Source organism: Phyllostomus hastatus, unplaced genomic scaffold, assembly GCF_019186645.2.
Source record: "Phyllostomus hastatus isolate PE091 unplaced genomic scaffold, TTU_PhHast_1.1 phas_contig_40, whole genome shotgun sequence".
NCBI lineage: Eukaryota > Metazoa > Chordata > Mammalia > Chiroptera > Phyllostomidae > Phyllostomus > Phyllostomus hastatus.
In genome coordinates, this window is record NW_025333872.1 from 65,767,414 (window position 1) to 65,789,712 (window position 22,299).

Consider the following 22,299-nt stretch of genomic DNA (forward strand, 5'->3'; position numbering starts at 1 on the left):
TGCCCTAAAAAGACTTGTCTGGTGGTTTAAAGGCTATTAATCTCAGATGCATAAGAATTAGCCTTGAGTTTTAATCTAAAAGTTTCCAGAGGATCTTTTCTTAAAGATTGATTCAACGAATGCTAATAGTTTTTACATATGTCCACAACACACAAAACATTCCCAAATTAAGAAGAGTAGGGAATTCAAGGTTCAAGTGCAATAACATTCTTTATCACAGTGCTTCTCAGAGTTTTAGGATTATTTATTTGGCTTTCTGTGGATAAATAGCACACAGACTCTCCCAAACAAATTGCTGATGGACCTGATTTTATGGAGCATGTTGTAGAGGTAGTGATTTGTAGCTTCTCACCTGCTGACTCTTCCACTGGAGGCACCTGAGGGGAGCAGCCTGACGGACAGTCTGTCTGACCCACAATGACCAAAATTAATAGTTTCCATGTCTGACTAGCATTTAGGCCTCTGGCAAGAGAAGGAAAGACTGATCAGCAGCTACAACAAACTAGTTGTCAAGTTGCAGTGATGGACCCCATAGCCAAGAGAACTGATCAGAACAAAAACTTAAGAATGCTTGCTTTGGGGGGTTTAGTGTCTAGGTTTTCCACATAAAAAATAAACTGAATGACAGTGTCTTGACTTTTATATTTCTCTATTGGGAGAAATTGGAGAACAAATGAAAAATTTGGACAGGGTCGAACAAGAGGAGGAAATGAAAATTATTGAGTGTCTGTGCCTGTAGGGCAGCTGTATTAGAAACAAAACATCCACAGCATGGGTGACAGAAGAAAATTATGGGATACAAAGATTTTATATTAAAAAAAGGCTTACTGCTGCAGGGTAACAGAAAAGTCTAGAACATGTTATTATGCCATGTGTTTACAAATGGAAAGGGTGATGAAGGAATATAAATGGGAACATTATTGATAAATTTTCATGTAAGAAGAATAAGTTTAAGTTAGTGCTTTCTAAAAGGTTTAAAAATAAAGCTAGGAGAAGTAGATAGATGTTACAGACCTCTAGGACAAAAGAGAAAAGGCAAAAAAAAATATATGAAATGATGAGAGAGCAAGAGAAGATAATACGATTAGATTTATTGGGGACTTCAAACTCCTTATTGTAATGTGTGATTTGTGAAACTTTTGAGACAAGGTTAGAATGAGGTGAAAGAACATGATGGATTTTCTGAATTCAGATCGTAAGGTTTTTTTTGTTTTTTGTTTTTGTAGCTTGCAAAGCCCCACCTGACAAACTTGCTCAAGCCAGTTTGGTTAAGGTGAAATTTTTGGTTCAGCTGTAATAAGTTTCAAACATTCTCATATACATCAGTAGAAGCTTACGTTAGTGCAAATTTTTTAGGGTACTATCTACCCACCAAAAATGTTCCTTATATTATGCAAATGAAGCAGTGAGCACTGCCCCAAGAGCCCCCCGGAGAGCTTCCCAACATCCGTTATTATTCCCAGTGTAGTATTAGCTGGCACTGAGTAAGACTTAGTTTCTCTGCTACACTCAAAATCCCTCATGGCCTCTGAGATGATGTCTTGCAGATGAGTGCATCCAACCTAAGGAAGTCCCTGCTTGGGCATCAAGAGTATGGTCAGTAGGCTTTCCATAAGCTCCTGGAACCTAGAAAAGAAATGAATCAAATTAAAGAACAGTGCAAAGATCTTGTAAAGTAACTAAGTAGTTAACTGTGGGATGTTCATATATATGTAATTATGAATAAAATGATGATTTTTACATATTTTTCTGACAAGTAAACCTGTTTATTAACAATATCACTCACTAGAAAAATTGGTCAGGTCTTCCTGAATCTTGGGTGGGTGGGAGCCAAATGGAGCCATGGTTCACAAATTCCTAATACCTCAGCCTCCTTGAATTTTTTTTCTGCTTAATGGCTTGGCTGTCAATTTCCATAAAAGGTCTAGCTCTGAAAATATGTTGCTGCTGTAGCCCTTCAGACTCTCTCATTTTTTTAAGCCTCAATTTTATTGTGCTTGCATTTCTACCTTTTAGTACAATTGCTGCTAGGCTATAGCTACTGCTAGTCATTTTCACTAAGCTGTGTTTAGGTCATGCACTTGCATTATACTGTGGAGTGAGAGATACCACATCGTTTCGTCAGGAAAAATGGCAACTTGTTTTTGTCTATAACATCAAAATTTTTCTAGCATGAAATTATGAGCTATTCTATTTCATTCCAAAGGCATTTTTTTAAAAAAATTAGGTAACCGATGTAACATTTTTTTTCACCAAATAGCAAATTCAACATTTACATACCACACATATTAGTTGGCTGCTTAATATGGGCCACATAGTAAGTAAAATGCAGGAAGAAAATATGCCTGCCCTAAAAAAACTCCTAATCTAGTGGGAGAGCTAGGTGAGCAACAGTGCAATACTGTTGTATGTGGGCTGTCATAGAGGGTTTTTTGGGAAAGCTCTCTGTGACCTCTTTGAAAGAACATTCTTTTCATTTCCCCCCTACCCTTCTGGCTTGTGTTTATTTTCATTTTTTTCATTGGGGGCTTTATTTGCTATATGGTCAACAACTTGGCATTTCTCGAGGGTTGGTCCTCACCCTCTAGATTTAGCACCCTATATTCTCTTCCCAGATCATTTCTCTGTATCTATCATTTTATCTGCAGAAGACTCATATGTTTTCTCTTCACTAAGAACTCTACTCTGAGTTACACACCTGCATATCCTTTTATTTGACATCTGCCCAAGGAACCTCAAACTCAACATAATAAAAGACAACTCAATACCTACCCTCCTCTCTTTCAAAATCATCCTTCAATACCACAGTGTCAGTGAATGGTATCAACATCCAATTCTTTGTTCAAGCTAGAGCAGCAGGGGCCTTCCTTTGACATCTTTTCATTAGTTTCCAATATTCACTCTATCATTAAGCCCTGTTGATTCTCCTATAAAGAAGAACTTAAAAAAGTTCTAACTTGTATATTTGGAGAATTTTAGAAAATAGCTTGTTCATTGATTTAAAACTGGCTGGTATGTAAAGAATCAACCAGATGGCAAAAAGTAATTATTGCAAATTACAGATATTATGAGTAAAATAAAAATTAGAAAAGAAGGGCTAGAAGATAAAGTTTGGAAATCATCAGTAATGTAAAAGAATAAAGACAAAGAGCAAAAAGAAATGTATAGAGGGAAATATAGGAGGTCCAATATATCTTTAATAGGATTTACATAAATAAGGGAACAGAGGCAACGGGTAGAAAGAAATAATCCAAAAAGACTGTAGGAAGACTTTACTGAGATGAAGAAAATTTACAAATTGATTAAAGACTGAGTAGAATGAATGAAGCTATATCCATTTTAAACCTACCTCAATGAAGGTTTAGAATTAAAACAAAAGAAGATCTTCAAAGCTTCTAAGAAAAATAAAACAATTTAAAAAGACACTATAACTTGATTGTTGTCAGGCTTATTACCAGTAATATGTATTAGAATCCAAGAAGCAAAGTTTTGAAGTTCTGAGGAAAATTATTTTGAACCTATAAATCTTATCTAGCCAGTCTATTGATCAAGTGTAAAGGGAAAAGAAAGAACATATTTAAACATGAAGAGATTTTACTTAGCACGAACTTAAAAATAACTTAAGAATGTACTCTAACAAAACATAAATGGAAACTAAGCAAGAGAGCAATATGGAAATAGAAGAACCATGGGGTTAACCTTGGAATACTATAAAAGGAAATGTCATAATGAAAAACATGCACCAAGTTTAGAAAACACAGCAGCAGGTCTCTAAGAAGAGTCTTTTCAGGAAAAAAATATTCCACTCAACACATTTTATTGATTAAGAAGCTGGATGACTTACTTATTTGGCTAAGGAGGCAGACAGTTCTTTTCCAAATAACAAAATAAATGTGGGAGTGGGAGGAAATAGCAGATTTTCAAGGGAAAACAAACAAACCAAGAAATTTGCCCTAGATCAATGAAGTAAATTGAGTAACAGTTTAAACTAGTTAATTTATTTTGATGAGGAAACTCAAGAGTGGGAATATTTTAGTTTAAGGTAATAGTTAATAAGCCTAGTAGTTAATGCACGTGAAGAGCTACTGCTACAGGAACTGCAGGTACAGCCCACCCCGGTTCCAGGAGACAACAGGTGATTGACCTTTGTGCTCCAAAAGACACCATAAGCAACAGAGGTGGTATCCGAGCTATTGTTTTCCAGAGAGAGATAGTCTACTGCCCAGAACACAGGACACAGGACACAGATAAAGAAAATGACTAGTCAGCAGATGAAAGAATGTTAGTGACATTGCTGGACTGCAGCTTTTATCAGATTAACCTCTTTTCTGCATTCTAAATCCCTTACCTACACTTTTTTTTTCCCCTTGAATTCTAGACCCCTTACATACACGTTTGCCCCCTTATAAAAAGTCTGGCTTGAAAGGAAATGTAAGATGGTCTATTAGGGTACAAACCCACTCTCTTCTCAGATTTCTGGTCATCTGAATAAAGTGCTCATAAAGATTCAATCCTACCATTCTCGACAGCATGGATGGATCTGGAGAGCATTATACTAAGTGAAATAAGCCACATTGTGAAAGACAAATACCATATGATCTCACCTATAAGTGGAACCTAATCAACAAAACAAACAAGCAAGCAAAATATAACCAGAGACATTGAAATAAAGAACAAACTGACAGTAACTAGAGGGTAGGTGGGAGGTGATAATGGCAGGGGAGGGGGAAGGATCGTCAAGGAACACATATAAAGGGCACATGGACAAAGCCAAAGGGGAGTAGGATTGAGGGTAGGAGGTGGAGATGGTTGGGGTGAGTGGGAGTAGTGGGGGGGGAATGGAAGCAACTGTACTTGAACAACAATGAAAAAAAAGGAGAGAGAGAAAAAAGAACTCCAGGTACAAACAATTGTCTAGCCTTGACTAATCAATTTTCTGTACATGAGAGAGTTTACATTTATTACAATTTTTAGTATTTGAGTAATTTAATATTTTAGTACTATAATTTTCTTTTTAAAAAAGATTTTATTTATTTATTTTTAGAGAGAAGGGAAGGGAAAGAGAGGGAGAGAATCATCAATGTGTGGTTGCCTCTCGAGCCCTCCACTCTCCCAGTGGGGAACTGACCTGCAACCCAGGTATGTGCCCTGACTGGGAATCAAACTGGTGACCCTTTGGTTCACAGGCCCATGCTCAATCCATTGAGCTACACTAGACAGGGCTCAATTATCCGACATAGTTTTCTAAGATGAAATTGTGTGCGTAGTATTTTCCCGATTTTTCTAATCGCTTCAAGCAGATTTTGCAAAAGGAAAGTTCTTTTAATGTATGAAAACATGTACTAATGGAATGCTTTCTAAAAGTTAACATGGAGAAACTGTAGCTCTAGCAGGTTATCAAGTTATCTCCCATCTCATTTGTATCAATAGGGTTCATAGGTGGTATACCCACGATCTCAAAACTTGGTGTAATATATTTCTTCTGAGAAAAGCATTTAATAGTCATCATTCAACATCAACACACCTTCACCTAAGCAGCTTCACAACTTTCAGCGGTGTTTTGCTTTCAGAAAGAAAAATTAAACTAGGATAGTTCTGCGTTCAAAATAAAAAAGATTCAATCCCTGTCTCCACTTATTGGGTCTGGTAGGTGACAGGCAGCACAAGTGCTAGCTTTTCTGACCATGAGCCTTCAACATTCTTCAAGGAGTGCCGTGTTCAGAATAAAATCACTTATCCTGTTGTATTCGTACAGGCACCATACCAAGTTCTGCAGTGAATAAATTTACAGAAGGATAATAGTAATGGTTTTCAAGCTTTAGAATTAAAATTTAGTTTCAGTTATAAAAACTAGACATATAAGAAAACATACATGTTATAAACTTTGATAATGGAAAAGCAATGTTATATTGTGACAGAAGCTGGAGAGTTGACATATGAGAGGGGCAAATATTGAGTGGAGTAGCAGTGATAATTTCTTCATTTTCCAGAGTAAACTACTAAATAAATCTGTCTCATATTTTGTTGTTTCCAGGGCTAGCTTGGTCATTAGCTTCTTGTATTGTATATTTCAGACCAGGTAAAAATCACTCTGTGTTAACATTTCATCCACAAAATGAAGATTTTCAAGTATGTAATATCCACAATCATTGAGGTAATATCCTAGTTCTGAATATCTATTTTAAGTCGTAAACTGAAGTGGAAAAGAAAATGTCTAAATAAAAATTTGAAACTAGCAAACTGACTAGTACTCCTAAAAAAACCTGAAAAATTTCTTAAAATTATGTGTAATGGTGTGTATGAGATTGATAATTAGGTATACTTGAAATATCTGTCAAAGGAGACTATATTATATCTGTAAAGCTTACACTTACTGAGTGTCTATTTTGTGCTAGGTATGTTGTAAAGCAGAAAATATACATGAATACAAAGTAAATGCAAATTTATAGTTACCAACAAAATTTGAGAGGCTGGCCATGATCACTAGTAAAAATAAGTGCTTTATGGTTTAGGTAAAGTGCGTATGGTTCAAAAAAAAAGAATTTAAAAAATAAGTTTGTATAAAATTGAGTGTGGAAATCCATGACAGCAGAAATACAGTGGGAAACACTCAGAAGAGGCCAGTCAGCAGGAACAGAGGAGAGAAGTGACTGCAGAAGCACCTCGTTGAGAGGACAGGTGTGAATGAATGTAGCATCACATTGCAATAGTGTTTGGACTCCCTCTGGCTATATTTAAGAAGGAACTGAAACTTTGTTTTTAATTTAAATGTCGAAGCATTTGAGATCTTGCTTCCCAACATGTCATCAGTTTGGCTCAAATAAACTCTTATAAAAATTAAGAAAAAGTAAATGTCAATATTTACATCGTGACAGAAATTCTATCTTTGCTAAGCATTTAAGTGGAAAAGTTTAGAAGTTAATTTAATGTTTGAGGGAACACAAAATTATTCAGAATTATTTGGGGTAGTGCAGGCAAGTGAGCGTGAAGTCCGGTTTAATAGTTAACTTTTAGCTTCCCTTCCAAATTAAAATTCTGTGATTTAAGATGTATTTACTTAAAAATACATAAACACTTACTGGCTGGAAATGTATATTTTTTGTTTTCTTCTTTGAACTTTTATTTTATTATATTTTTCTAATAAACTTTTACTTTAATACAATATACTTCTGTATCTCTGAAAGTCTTTTTTAAGGGGTCATGTATCATCTCTCTCTGAAACAAAAAGACAGCAGTGTAAATTACAATCTAATGATTTTTATTTTTTTGGCCACGAGACTCACAGTGTTAAAAAATTTCTTCTAGAGTGAGTTTTATGAAAATTATTATTATCCAATTGTTCAAAAAACATATTATAAATTTTGATACTTATTAAATGTAAAAACTAAAATATTATTTAAAATGAATGGCTGAGTAATAAGACTAGCCTATTTGCTCTTGGATAAATATTAGTTATTATTTGATTGAAGCAAAATTCAGCATCAGTTATATTTATATTTTTAAGATTATTTTTAAATCACTTTTTAGTTTTTCAATTACATTTGACATGCAAAATTATATCAGTTTCAGGTATACAAATAGTGATTAGATATTACATAACTTACCAGTTTGATCATCCTGATAAATCTCATATCCATCTGGCACCATACACAGTTTCTAAAATGTATTGACTATATTCACTATGCAGTACTTTACAGCCCCATGACTATTCTGTAACACTAATTTGTCCTTCTTAATTCCTCTGCCTTCTTTACCCATCTCCCTAGGCCCCTTCTTATCTGGCAACCATCAAAATGTCCTCTCTTTATATATGATTCTCTTTCTGTTCTGCTTGCTTATTTATTTTGTTTGTAAGATTCAGTTGTTGAAAGATAGGTATTTGTTGTCATTTTATTGTTCATATTTTTATCTCTTTTTCTTCTTAAAGAAGACCCTGTAATATGTAATATTTCATATACTGATTTGGTGGTGATGAACTACTTTAACTTTTACTTGTTTGGGAAGCCCTTTGTATGTCCTTATTTTCTAAATGATAGCTTTGATGGGTAGAGTAATCTTGGTTGTAGGTCCTTGTTTTTCATCACCTTGAATATTTCTTGACAATTATATTTATATCTTTAAATTGAAATATATATCTAAGCACTAAGAAAGCATCACCATACATAAAAAGATAGAAAGGAAAGGAGTTTTAGTATAGCAATATCACTCGATTCTTTGAACTCCTTCCAAGTATGTGCCAAAATTAGGTATGGCGATCTATCATCAAAAATGTATTTACTAATCTATCAGCTGACAATTCAATTTGGTTCCCTTCAATTTGGATCCTGACTTGCAGAGAGATTTGTCACCCTGTCACTACAGTCATTTTCTTTCTCAATTTATAGGAACTATACCAAAGAGTGCTTCCTGATATGTATTCAATAACTATTATTCTTAATTTTGGTACACATTCATCAATAAATACTTTTGATAAAATGATTTCTTTTATATACTTTAAACATACTATTAAACAGTGATATATATACTATATACTATACTATACTATACTATACTATATACTATACTATATATAGTATATACTATTATAACATACTATTAAACAGTGATATATATACTATATACTATACTATACTATACTATACTATATACTATACTATATATAGTATATACTATATACTTTAAACATACAAAAATCTCAGAACTACAGAATTAGCTAATTGATGCAAAGTATTTATTTTACTTATTTGGCAAAGCCAGACCGCATATCAAACCAATCAGCCAATCAGATTTACTGTCTCTCAGGAAAAGTGACTTCATCTCCTAATTCAATTACATGCATCAGTATGTGTATATATGAAATCCTCTCATATCTAAGTTCTAATTGTAGCAGAGATAGTCACAGCATTAAACCCTGCCAAGACTTTATTGCTTGGAGGGAATAAAGCAATTTTGAAGTTGAAATGTGTAAGTGATAGGAATCTTGGGTAAAAATGTCTTATGATGCATAAAAAAGAATTAGAGAAATATCAGTCCCAGTCAAGCATACCTGTAGAGTTTATACAAGCTGGGCTCCAAAAGTTGATGCCAGAAGCGAGTAGGGAGAGAGGCCCATCACAAAATGAGATACTCTTAACGAAAGATTAGGTCCCCTAGAAATGAAAACTGTGGAAATCTGACAGTAAAACTCCTAATGGTTCTTAGGAGAAAAGTAAAGGGGAGACAACCAAGAAAATCAATGGCACTTCACAGAAAATGCTGTGATGAATTCAGGTTCTAAAGGACCCTACAGATGGAATGAGAAGGGCAATGCCACATGTCTGTAAGAGAGTGGCAGAGACCTGGAAGAATATGAAAGCCAGTGAAAGGCTAGAACAGTAGAGAACTGGAAATGACTGCAATAGAGGGTAGAGGGCAAGGACAAGGGAGAAACTAGCCAAGTGTTCCCAGGATTCTGTGTTACTAGAGATAATTAATACTCAAGCACCTTTCTTTGATATTCGAGAGGAAGAGAATTAGTTTTTTGACTGGAAAAGTAGAATTAGAGTCTAAAATATAGGATAAAATGGTAAGGACACTGATTTCCTTTATACAAAATCACCTTAATTTCAATAAATTACTCCACAGTTTATGTAAGGACTCACAAACAGTTGTGAAAATTCCATGGTGAATTTTAAGAAATCGTGATCAGCTTTGAGGCATCATGTACAAAGAGGATTACATTCTCTAAAAGAGTATATGAGTAAATTCTGAAAATTGGGTGATTATGCACTTACATGTCAATGCTAAAAGGTTTCTAGGACTAAAAGCTATAATAAATAGTTGACTTTCTGTTACAAAAATACCTTTTGTATCTCTCTCTCCCTGGAACCAGCCTGAATCTCCAGGTGACAACCACCTGGAACTGGATCTCAACTTCAGGTAAGATGAATTTTCTCAAAATCTACAGTGGCCCCAGCATGGATCATTATCATGATTGGCATGTTCTGAATGTCCACAGTGGACAGGCTTTAAAGCAGGGTCAGTATCGTCTTGAAGGGGAATTGAGGGGATTCTTTTTGGGTGGGACTGGGCTTAGGTAATCTCAAACTTTTGTCCCAAGTCTTAGTTTCTGGAACTCTGTCTATTTGTCTTGGGTGAATCTGTGCTTTCTTTGACTGCTTTCTAGGTTGTCCCATTAGCACTTAGTGGAGGACAGTGTGAGAGAGCAGGTCCGGAAAATTGTGGAAGCACATACTGTGTGCATCGTTGGAGAGCATGGGGGTGGGGAAGGAATTGCTCTCTACAGAGCAGGGCTGTCTGGGTTATCAGCACGATCCACAGGAAGACTGATGGAAGGTGGATCCTCTGGTATTAATATTTATCCACCTCACATACAATCTCTAAAAAGCCCTTGCCCTTCATATGGATTAGGAGGCCCAGGAGAGTTTGAGAAGTACATGAATCATTGACAGAATCTTTTTTGTTTGCTGCTATTGTGTCTGCCCCTCACACCTGCTGAAAATCCAGTTATGTGTTTTATTGATCATTCCTCTGGCAGAGAGACCTGTATTGTTCTCACCTCCACCATGCAGATGGCCTTCAGTTGCTGCCTTGTGACAAAAGATGGGCTATGTCACTTCCCTCCACATTCTGAGTGTATGTATTTGTAAGATTTCATCAGTTTTCCATGGTAAAAATTATTTGAAAATTAAAGGCCTTGTTAAAAACACCAATGGAGTTGCTTATAAGATAGCTCTGAGGGGTGTGTGTGTGTGTATGTTTTGAGCTGAATGTTCCAGGCATATACTGAAGTGAAGCTGAATTTTTTTGTGTGTGTGACAGACCCCATTCAGCAATCCTTTAGCTTCCTTTATTTATAAACCAGACACTTCAGCTGTTTTATTAAAGCCTGGATATGAAAGCTGAAGTGCTTTGCCAACACAAACATCAAAGGGACCTAAGTGTACTTTTCCCCGTATGTTTCAGATAGTTTTTCCCTTCATGGCTGAAATCAGTCAGAGAGAGTGCTAGAATGTAATACCTCACACCTTGAAGATTAAACACCTTCTCAGCTGGTGTTTCTGTTGAGACTTCATTTCTTGCCACCTTCTATCATAAGTACCTTGTACCATGTCATGTACACTCTTGGTTCTGTCTGAGCAATGAGACTATATTTTTCAAAAGCATTTTTTTCCTGCAAATAAGTAGACTCTGCCTTGTCTCTGATGTGAGCTTAGTTGCTGAATGAATAGCTTTGTTGGACAGTGAGATAAGAATATAATAGAGTCTATAATAACGATGCCAATCATGAATGGCAGGAAGGCTGTTATTCTTGGACTGCTGTATTTGTAAATCATGCTAGATTTCCCATGGCTTAATCTAAAAATGCCACCTTGTCAGGGGCAGAGGCTTACATTTTGAGTTCCTAAGAAAAATATATTTTATAAAGAACATCCTACTCTTCTTTACTGTGTAAATAAATTGACTCCAGGGAAAACTCATATTGTCTAAGGAATTACCCTGGTGGGCTTTTCACTTCTGCACCTAATCCTGTAGAAGTCAGATGGTTTTCATGGTCATATGTATGTAAAATAATTCTTATTAGGATTGGAAGTTGTGTTTTATGATTATTATTCATTATTTTGCTTTAGTGTTCTTTTTGCCTGAATTGAAAGCACCTGTTCTGAGATGTGCTAGCAGTGTGGGTTAGGGAGCTCTGTGGCTATTATGGGGAAGAGACAGTTCGGAGGACCAGGTAGAGGTTAGGAATTAGCCCTTAGAAACAGAAAGACTTGGAGTTGGGGGTTGCAATTAAAAAAGCAAGTGTTTCCAAACATTCCACAATTCTTCATGGAATTGATATTTTTAAGGGTAAAACACCAAGGTAGAGAAAAATAAATAAGATGTTGTGTTCCATTTGCTTTATATTTTCTGAGATGTTTTATTATTTGTCTTGAGAAAATGGCTTTTCATAGTTTGGTTTAAAGTTATTCTACTTTCATATTCCTTCTCTATACATGCCAATGCCTAAAAAGCAGAATAATCATCACTGTGCAGTGATGATAGCAAAGGGACCATGGACTGCTCCTCTGGAAGGAAAGGACCTATTTCAAAGCACGTTCTTATGTAAGGGCTGATTGTGAGTTTAGAAATCTAAAAGTCAGAAATGGTAGGCAATATTTTATAATAACCACTTGAATGAGTCAATATTTAAGGGGCCACATTAGGGAAATTATAAGGAAATAATAGGAAAATTTAAATTTAGAAAGAACATCACATTGTTTCACTCAATCATTGCAGTTGAAAGATAAGAAAAAGGAGGCTCAGAGAAATTGAAAATTGTCTTACAAGTTTTTGTTGACTAAGCTGGCTGTGGAATTCCGTTCTCTTGAATGTCATTTTTGTATTCAAGCTCTCATGAATATGTTCGGTACCTCCTGTAATGGAACTATTCAGAAACAAATCTAGCTATTTTGTAATAGGCACAAGATTTTTCATGAAACAGAAACAAATGTCTTGAATCATAAATTGTCAGTTGTGATGAAGTAGCAAAAAAAACACACAACAGAACCACTTTCTTTCATGAAGAAAAAAGTTCTAAAAGGTTAAACTCATTTGAAAGAATACCATATTATAAAATGATTTGTTTTATATCATAAATTTTAATTATAAAACACTTTCACAGATTTTTCTTTGTGTGTGCTCTTTACAAAAACCTGTGAAGTGAGTGGCAATTAGGTGCATTTTGTAGATAAGAATTCGGAATCTCAAAATGCAACAAGCACATCCGAGAGGGCAGGGCCAGGTCAGAGGTCCAGGTGCCCTGACACCAAGTCCCACTGCTCTCATCACTGCAGCTGACTTCAATGGCTAACTGACTGAGCCTCCTTTTCCTCCTTTTATTATTTCTCAAATTTCATTTCGCTTCGGGAAATAACAATGGGAATTTTTAAAAACCGAAGAGACTGTAGTCAGGAATTTTCAAAACGACACTGCAACCAAGGAAGCACACCTGGAGAGGCTATTAGAGGGTGCACGTGGTGTTCTGCAGGCAGCTAGGATGAGCAGAGGCGGGGCATGCTGAAGACAGAGCCCACTGGCTCTCAAGAGCCAACTGGTAAATTTGCAGCAATTTTGCTATTTATTAAATAGCCATTATTGAAAATTAATTTATGTAAACTTATAATTGAATACAATATTAAAACATACTAAATATGTAAGACTTGTTACTTTTTAATTACTAGTGTCTGAGCTTTTGATGTTATTTGCATCTATAATATTTGAATGGTGGAAATACTGTGTAATGTTATCTGCATCGCTGGTTTTGAATCAATCATGATGGAAGTACACCATGAAAATTACAAATGCTACAAATTCTTGTTTTGTTCATTGTCTATACTTAAAAGCGATGGAGAAAATATTAAATTTAAAATTGTTTTATGCCTGTAGCTGTTACATTGTGAATGGCACATAAATTTGAGAAAATATTCTTCTAGTACTTGAAAACTATTATCTGATTCAGCAAAGAAATTGCTCATGTCATTGAAAATGGAATGAAGTCTGACATACTTATGTCCTCTTAGCTTTACCTTTTAGATTCATTCTATAATGTGAAAGAAACTATCAACCAACATTTATGATGGAGCTACACTCATTTGTTAGCGACTCAAGTAACTTCTTTTTGAATCAGATTGTAATCAAGCATTTATACATAGTTCAATTTTGTGGAACTGTTGTTGGGACAGAATAAAAAGAAACTGATGGTGGATTTTATAAGAAACAGCAGGTCACCCTGAAATCATTGGAATGGAATTTACAATGATGATTATTATATATTTTATTTTTTTGTAAATTACATGCTAGATGATCTTAAAGCAGTAAAATTTATAATAAACTTTTTTTTCTTGAAGATCCAGCTGTTAAATGCTTACCAGAACACCATAGGATTAAGGACTTGCTTCATTGGGAGATGTGTACTCTTAGCAATGAGAAGGATACCAGAAAAATCCACATTTGTCCCTTTGGAATTCTCTAAATATGGAGCTCTAAGTATAAATAATGATATCAGTTTTTCTTATTTGTACTTCTTTTTTTAAAAAATAAAAGATTTTATTTACCTATTTCTTGGAGAGAGGAGGAGATAGGGAGAAAGAGAGAGAGAAACATCAATGTGTGGTTGCCTCTTGTGCACCCCCTGCTGAGGACCTGGCCCACAACCTAGGCATGTTCCCTGACTGGGGGAATCAAACCAGCAACCCTTTGATTTCCAGGCTGGCACTCATTCCACTGAGCCACACCAGCCAGGGTGATATCAGTTTTATGTAACAGACCTTTGTGACCTCTTACTGTATGTAGTGTGGGAAGGGTCTCTTTTCTACTTGTGAGGAGTCTCAGCTTCTAATGCCAGAATGTGTTTTATATTGTGAAAAGTCACCAACTTACACAGACAAATGGGGGACAAAAAAACTCTCTCATTTGTAGGTAAGCTTGTGGTGTTGGCCTCAGTATTCTATCTCAATACTATCCTTTATTTCACTTTCCTAGTACCCAGTACCTAGAACAATGATGCTACCTTCTGAAATGAAACCCCATAGCTCTGGTGTATCTTTGGATGTACAGGGCTTCACTTCATTGACGTGACTTCCCTAGATTCAATCATAATTTACCTGTCTTTCATTCTATTCCCTTGGGCTCTGCATTATATCTTGCTACTGTAATAATCTCCAAGCAGTTATTACCATCCTCTCCCCAAGTAATATATATTCACATTAACACATACTCATTCTCTGGTCATGCTTTAACCCCAATTGAGAATTCAATGTTTGGCATTCTAAACATTGTGGTTTAATGGTAGTGGTGGTAAATATTCAATAAACAATTGTGTTTTCATTGATTGATAGTCCACCCTTCTAGATTCCTTTGATCATACCCCTTCCAACTTCTCTTGTACTGAAGGCCAAATTAGTCCTATGATTCCTTCTCCCTTTTATTGAATTTTGGAATAAAATTAATTCATGCAAAATCTAGAATTGCATATTGACTATCTACTGGTTTTTGTTAAAGCTATTGTGAGTTTTAGACATGACTTGCTTTGCTATTCATATATCCTCTGTTGGTTTTTATTTGAGATTAAACTTGTACTTTAGTTAATCATATTTAAGTTCCATTTGTAAAGGCCTTGATGAGACAGCAGAAATGTCGAGAGAGAAGAAGAAATCATGAGATGCCATGGTCTTTTGACTTCCAATTGCAGAGGGGAGGTCAGTTATAGGTCAAAGCTAATGAAGGGATGTTTTGTGGTCATAAGAAGCTTACTCAGGTAAAAACAGAGAAATCGTACCGAGAATATATTCTTCCTTTTAACCCTTCTTTGGCTACTATTTGACTTAAATAGGAATATCAGGGTGTTACATATATTTAATATATGAAACAGTAAGTGAATAGGAGCATCACAGGGAGAGGTGAGTAATCAGGAAGCCTGGCTTTAATCCTAGCTCTACCTCCTTAGGAAACTTCATTAATCTCTCTTAATCTCAATTTTATTATTTGTAGAGTTGAAGATTATTTTTAAGATACTTCCTTTGTTGAGCTGTTTTAGATATTAAATAAGGTAATAAATATAAAATGCTTAGTAAAAATTTTCACTCACAGATGTTGATGGCAACAGGTTGCCAGGAGGATTCCCATGAGGCAAAACCTCATCAAGAGGACAGTTGGGGAACTATTTCCCTCCAGATAATCTTTTATTTTGTGGGTTACATATGACCTTATCTGTTATTATTCTAAAATGGTGCTATTTCATGAAAATATTTTAATAGAATACAAATAGATTTGGCTACTTTAAAAATTATTTGTTGAAGTTTGAAGCATTGCTCAAGTATTTTGATCATGTGCAGTTTGTGAAGGTAGAATTGTGGACTTACTTTGGATATTGTGAATCCATGTAGCTCTAAGAACAGTGCATCATATCTCAGGGCAAGGTTAAGATACAACAGCACCGTGGTCTGTCACGGTGCATGGTTTAATTCCAGATCCAGCCTAAGAATCTCTGCTTTATATCCATGTTTTCTGATTGCATGTTATTCACAATAGTTTATAGGTATAGTCTGCAACTACATCTGCAAGATTTATCTATCCTTTTTATTTGAAGTAATTCTATACTTCATTACCAAAAGACAGTAGTTTGCATACACATCAAGCTTCCCCAGAATTTATATTTTAACCTCTGATATGTTAACAGATGATAAGTGAGAAGGGAATGCAAAGACTAAGACTGTCAGACCTCACTTACCCGGTCTGGTGAGCAACCTCCCCTGCCAGGACATTATTTTCTGCTGTGTGCTCCTTGGAAGTCTGAAGTGGTATACTGTTACAGAGGGTCATCTCGAGGTCCAAGCAGTTATGGAACTGCTGCTTTCTGAGATTTATGAAGCATGTTGGCCTATTAAACTATTCAAAGAGTCCTACAGTAAAGCAGATCCAGTGTTTTCCTTTCAGTGCATAACACTTACACCTTGTATCATTTGTGTTTAATGAAACATGTGTAGGAAACTTTGTCCTGGATTACAATTACTGAGCTAGAAGCAAACAAAACAAAACAAAACTTAAAATTGCTTTTAACAAAGGACTTAAAGTTGATTTGCAATGAGACGAACTGGGTTTGAGTTTTGTGCTGCAATTTTACAGCTAGATAACATTAGATAAGTTATTTCATTTCTTCCAGTCTCAGTGTCCTTTTCTGTAGTAGCATAAGATACCTAATACTTATCTACAGGTTTTCATAAATACTATATAAGTTAGTGTATGGGAAGATGTTATGTAAAATCAATGTATATTTACTGACTAACATACTTCCCTCATAGATGTACTGGACCTTATTTAACATGCACACATTAATGAGCCTTGTCTTCAGTCCCATGGTTAATTAGAATTAGAAAAAAACAAGTAGAAAGCTATTGAAGCCATTATGGAGCAGTAGCAATGAGAACAGTGATCCAAAAATCAAGAAGCAGAATGATTTTATTGATCTATGGCATAATAGTTGATGGTTATAGTTCTTCAATAAATGGTTAAATGATGATAGGAATCCCCCATTTAAAAATAGATAGGCTGGCATAGGGGCAAGTGGTGGGGGGAAAATGGAGACAACTGTACTTGAACAACAATAAAAAATGTGAAAAAAAAAGATAGGGTATAATATTTTGGGAAAATACAACAAATGTGGTTCCTTTAGATCAAGATCTCTTTTGTTAGAACACTAATCCCGCTGGTGAAGAGCTCTGCCCTCAGGGCCTGAACACTCGCCAAAGGCCCCACCTCCTGATAGCACCATATTGAGCACTAGGTTTTAACATGTGAATCGGGGGAGACACACACATTCAGTCCATATCGCTGACCAAAATGACTGAGCAGAAGAAATGGTAGGCCTTCACATCCAAGTCACTCAGGCACCTCGAGAGTGTGTCATTTGGTTGCCAGGCCTCCTCTTCGGCCCTCTTTCTCCCCACCTCCCGGAGCGTCACAGCCTCTGAGAACACGATGGACTGTTATACCTCTGATCAATCATGTTCTTCTCTGGATGGATTTTCTAAAAGATGAAAACATGTGCACCAACAGAAACCTGAAATATATTAATCTTAATATCCACAAGTGACCCTTTGAGAAGTTTCCAATTCTTACTTAAATAGTTGAGCAATATGAATAAAATAAGGACAGAGTAGGGAAAACCTTTTAACAACTGTAAACAATTTTGTAGACTGTCTTTCAACTGGGCTTTCAAAGCAAATGTAGCTCTCAGTTTTTAAATGATTATTCAGTATTGATGCTTCACTGTTAGTGACATAGTGGGGATATAAAAGTTACCAGTATACCATCACTTACAGATAAAGCTTTTTAAAATATGTTTTATTGATTATGCTATTACAGTTGTCCCATCCCCCCCTTTATTCTCTTCTGCCCTGCACACGCCCTCCCATCCACATTCCCCCTCTTTAGTTCATGTCCATGGGTCATACATATAAATTCTTTAACTTCTTTATTTCCTATACTATTCTTAACCTCCCCCTGTCTATTTTCTACCTACGATTTATGCTGCTTATTCTCTGTACCTTTTTCCCCTCTCTTCCCCTCCCACTCCCCTGCTGATAAACCTCCATGTGAGCTCCATGTCTGTGATTCCCTTACAGGTAAATCTTGAAAGGTACCAAGAAGGATTCATCAAATATCACATGTGAGACGCAACACCAGCAGCACAACACATGACTATACTCCATCTGAAACATTACTTAACTCTAGATAATAGACAAATGACATAATCAATAATGCTTATGGTTGTTGAGAAACTTTTATCTTTCTCCTTTATTCGAAATTTCTTTTGTCAGAAAAAACAAGATCACAGGCTAAAAGTTATTTTCCTGTAGCTCCTACAGAGCACTTTGCCATTGGTAATTGTGTTTATATTAATGATGAGGAGGTTGAACAAGATGCTTGGACTTACATCACTGTGAGATTATTCATTTTTTAAGGTCCTTGTGATTTGTTGCTCTTGGAAAATTAATGAATTATTTATGCTACACTAGCATGAAACCTTAGATCTTGTAGGCTAATTATTAGTCACATGTGAAAGGATAGACTATTTATTCATTTAAAGCCATGTATTTCCAAAGGTCATTAGTTTCCTAATGCAAGCAAAGTATGTAACTGCATAATTGAAAAACAGTTTTTGTTATGTCTTTTTAATTGCTCAAAACCTTGTCTAAAGCTTGCATGCAGAGGTTTCTAACCCTCTCATTCTCTTTTATTAATTTTTCCTGATTCTTCAAATGAAGTGTGGGTTTGTCACAGTGACTGTGGTTATAGATGGCCAAAGGAGGCACACTCTACACAGGTTCTTCTCTTATTCTCTTCCTCAGCTCACTTTCTTTGACTTTCTCTTGCTTTTCTTGTATCTCCTTTTTTTAATGTCTGTTTTTATTAACTTTAAGTTTTCTGACCCCACACTCTCTTTTCATTTTCTCAAGTATTTCTTCCATGTCCTTCATATTGTCCCCACTGCCTTGTTGACATCATGATTCTCATTTTCCCTTATGTTACTCTCAAAGTCCTATTTTCTCACTGTCTCCCCTGGGCAGTGCCAGTAGTTCTCCTCTTCTTTCTGTCATTATTGTTTCTTTTCTGTTCCACCCTCTCTTCTCCTCTGACCCACAAGAAGCTACTTCTACACTTTCATCCTTGTGTGCCTTGAGACTCATTTAGATCTGTCCTATTTTGACAGCAAAGGACAGTGTTGTTTAAAGGCAGGGGCTATGAAGTATAGGAAGTGTCTTGTGTCCTGTTAACTAAAATCTGTTTCTTGCCATAATCAGGAATCAGTCAATGCCCAGAAGAGGAGAATTTCAATGACAGGGACAAGGATGATGAGAGAGGGCTGCTGTGGTAGGTGAGGGGACTGGGGATGCACACTGTGCAGATCTGTAGGTCCTGGACTGATTGGTGTGTTTCAGTGCTGAAGCACCATGCTGATTGTAACGGGGCAAAGTTCTAATCCTTGTGCACTGCATTATTCCATTTATACCACATATTATTGCCAAACTAATTTACCAAATTTGCTGCCTCTATCTCTTGTCTCTTTATAGCCCTTTAGAAACTCCAGGTACTACTTTGTGCAAACTTGATTGCTTAGCACCTTACTTGCTACCAAATGAAATTCCTGACTTCCCTCTGCATTCTCTATTCCAACTTTCTTTCCTTCTGTCACTCATATTATTGGCATGTACTTATTGGACCTTTTTTCTCAGCATCCTTCTCATTGGTTGACTCAGTCCAGCTTTTCCAGGGAGAGTTACCTCATTTGAACAGCCCCAGCCATAATCTCCATATTTCAGCTCCCTGTTAAAATTTAGCTTTAACTTTATGCTTTTCCTACATATTAATTTTCATCCTATCTTCCCTTCTCTCTAATATTATACATTCTGTCCATAAGCTGCATACCCATCCTGCCCATGTCTAATAAACATTAATTTTTATGAGGATATAATTTCACTTTTTAAAATTTTTATGCTTCTACTGATCTGTATGATAAAGTGCTACAGAAGGCAGTGATATTGGAAGAATTTTATAATATTATGTTTAATTTTTAAGGAATGGATATTCTTACCCATGTTCTTTTCCCAGAAAAGGTGCCAGGAAAAAGACATATTCTTTGATGGCTGGGATTTCCATCCAAAGACCTGATGTTCAGTTATCCTTTAAAAAAGTTTTAATTGAATTTATTGGGGTGACATTCATTAACAAAATTATACAGGTTTCAAGTACACAATTCTATACTACATCATCTCTATATTGCACTATGTGTTCAGCACCCAGAGTTGTGTCTTTCTGCGCCCATATATTGACCCCCTTTCCCCTTTCCCACCTCCCCTCTATCCTCTTCCCCTCTGATAACCACTGCAGCGCTCCTTTTAGGTGCTTCAGGTGAGTCTGCGAGAGCTGTCTGTCAGGACAGTCCAATAGTCCTTGTGACTGGAGACGTCAAGGGCTCTTTTTATATTTGTAATGCCTTTTGTTTTTGCCCTATGTTATAATTTCCTGGATTGGTTTTTAGATTCTGTCCTTAAAGTCAAAATCAACTGAATATTTCAAGTTCCTCAATGACTAGTTGCTAGGAGAAACTGATGCTTTGGGCTTTTAATTGTGCACATATATAGACAATTTTCCTATAATACAAACATCCTTCTTAGAAAGTGTGTTCAACAGCCACAGCTGAGTGGTCAGTCACCCATGTGAAACTCACTCCAAACAAGCCACAGCTTGACATCAGTGGTCTGTTGGGCCAACCATTTTCTATATTGAAAAAAGATGTTGAGCCAGAACTGGGATTCATTTGTAAATGGGTAGATGAATCTGGACAACACAGGGGGAAAATTATAGACACATGAAGACAGAAGCAAGGATAAGACCTTGTGGCGCCAGGGACAGAGACAAAAACAGGCAGAGTGGCAGACATAAAGAGAGACAGACAGACACACTCAGTAATACAGAAATAGAGGGAGACACATCAATTAGTGAGAGAGAGAGGGGGAGAGAGAGAGAGACCGAATAGCTGCTCCAGATCCTAACAACTCTCCAGTTTCTGATTCCATAGCCACCCGACTCCCTCTCCCCTCCCCCCACCATCCCCAACACAATAAGAATTGAGATAGACCTCTTTGGGCTGAAGCCAAGTTGTGTTGGTTGTATTCCTGTATGTTCCTGTACCCAAGATGTCACAGCATAAGGCAGAGTCTCCCTCTGGCCTATGAATATCAAACTCAGAATAACTTGCATCATAACAGTTCCACGTTCCTGCTGTGAATTAAGAGTTCTTGGGTTCTGTCTCTGTATTTAGTAACACGCCAAAGCACATTAGCAGTCACTGACATAGTAAACCGATAATGAGGACATTTTTGCTGAATGATATTGAAACATTACTGCCAATTTTTTAAATTTGGAGTGCTTTATTATATACATTGTGGTAGGCTATCTTAAGGGTCAGATAAGTTTGTTTTGATTTAAACAGTTAATGAAAACATTTTTCTCAGTAGATTTTGACCTTCTCCCCCCCAAAACCAAGAGGCAGTTGATCCATTCCCCAGGTTTGAACACTGTATCAGTGAGGCCAAGCTTGGGCTGTGAAGACAGGAAACAAAGTAGTTTCCGTTTGGGTTCACTCTCTGCCAGGTCAGCTGGCCAGCTGTCCTGGAGATGTTGTGCTGTGGTTCATGGGGGCACCTTGTACCAGTAGTGCATCTCAGCTGCAAGTAACACAGCTTATTTTTTTTAAATATTTTTTATTTTAATTGTTGTTGCAGTACAATTTTCTATCTTTTACTCCCATCCTAACCTACCCACCCAGCTCTCCCCTCCTCTCTCCCATTTCCACTTATCCCTAGTTTTTATCCATGTGTCCTTTATACTTCTTCCTGTAAACCCTTCCCCTTTTCCCCCCAAATTCCCCTGAAATTCCCTCTCCTCTCCCCTCTGAACACTGCCAGCCTGTTCTCTATTTCAGTGTCTTTGGTTATATTTTGCTTGTTAATATATGACAAAGAGGGCAGCAATATAAAATGGAGTAAAAACAGTCTCTTCAACAAATGGTGTTGGGAGAACTGGACAGCTACGTGCAAAAAAAATGAAACTCGAGCACCAACTTACATCATACACAAAAATAAATTCAAGGTGGGTAAAAGACTTAAATATAAGCCATGTCAACATTAAAGTCCTAGAGAAGAACATAGGCAGGGAAATCTCAGATATTTCACGCAGTAACATTTTTACTGATAC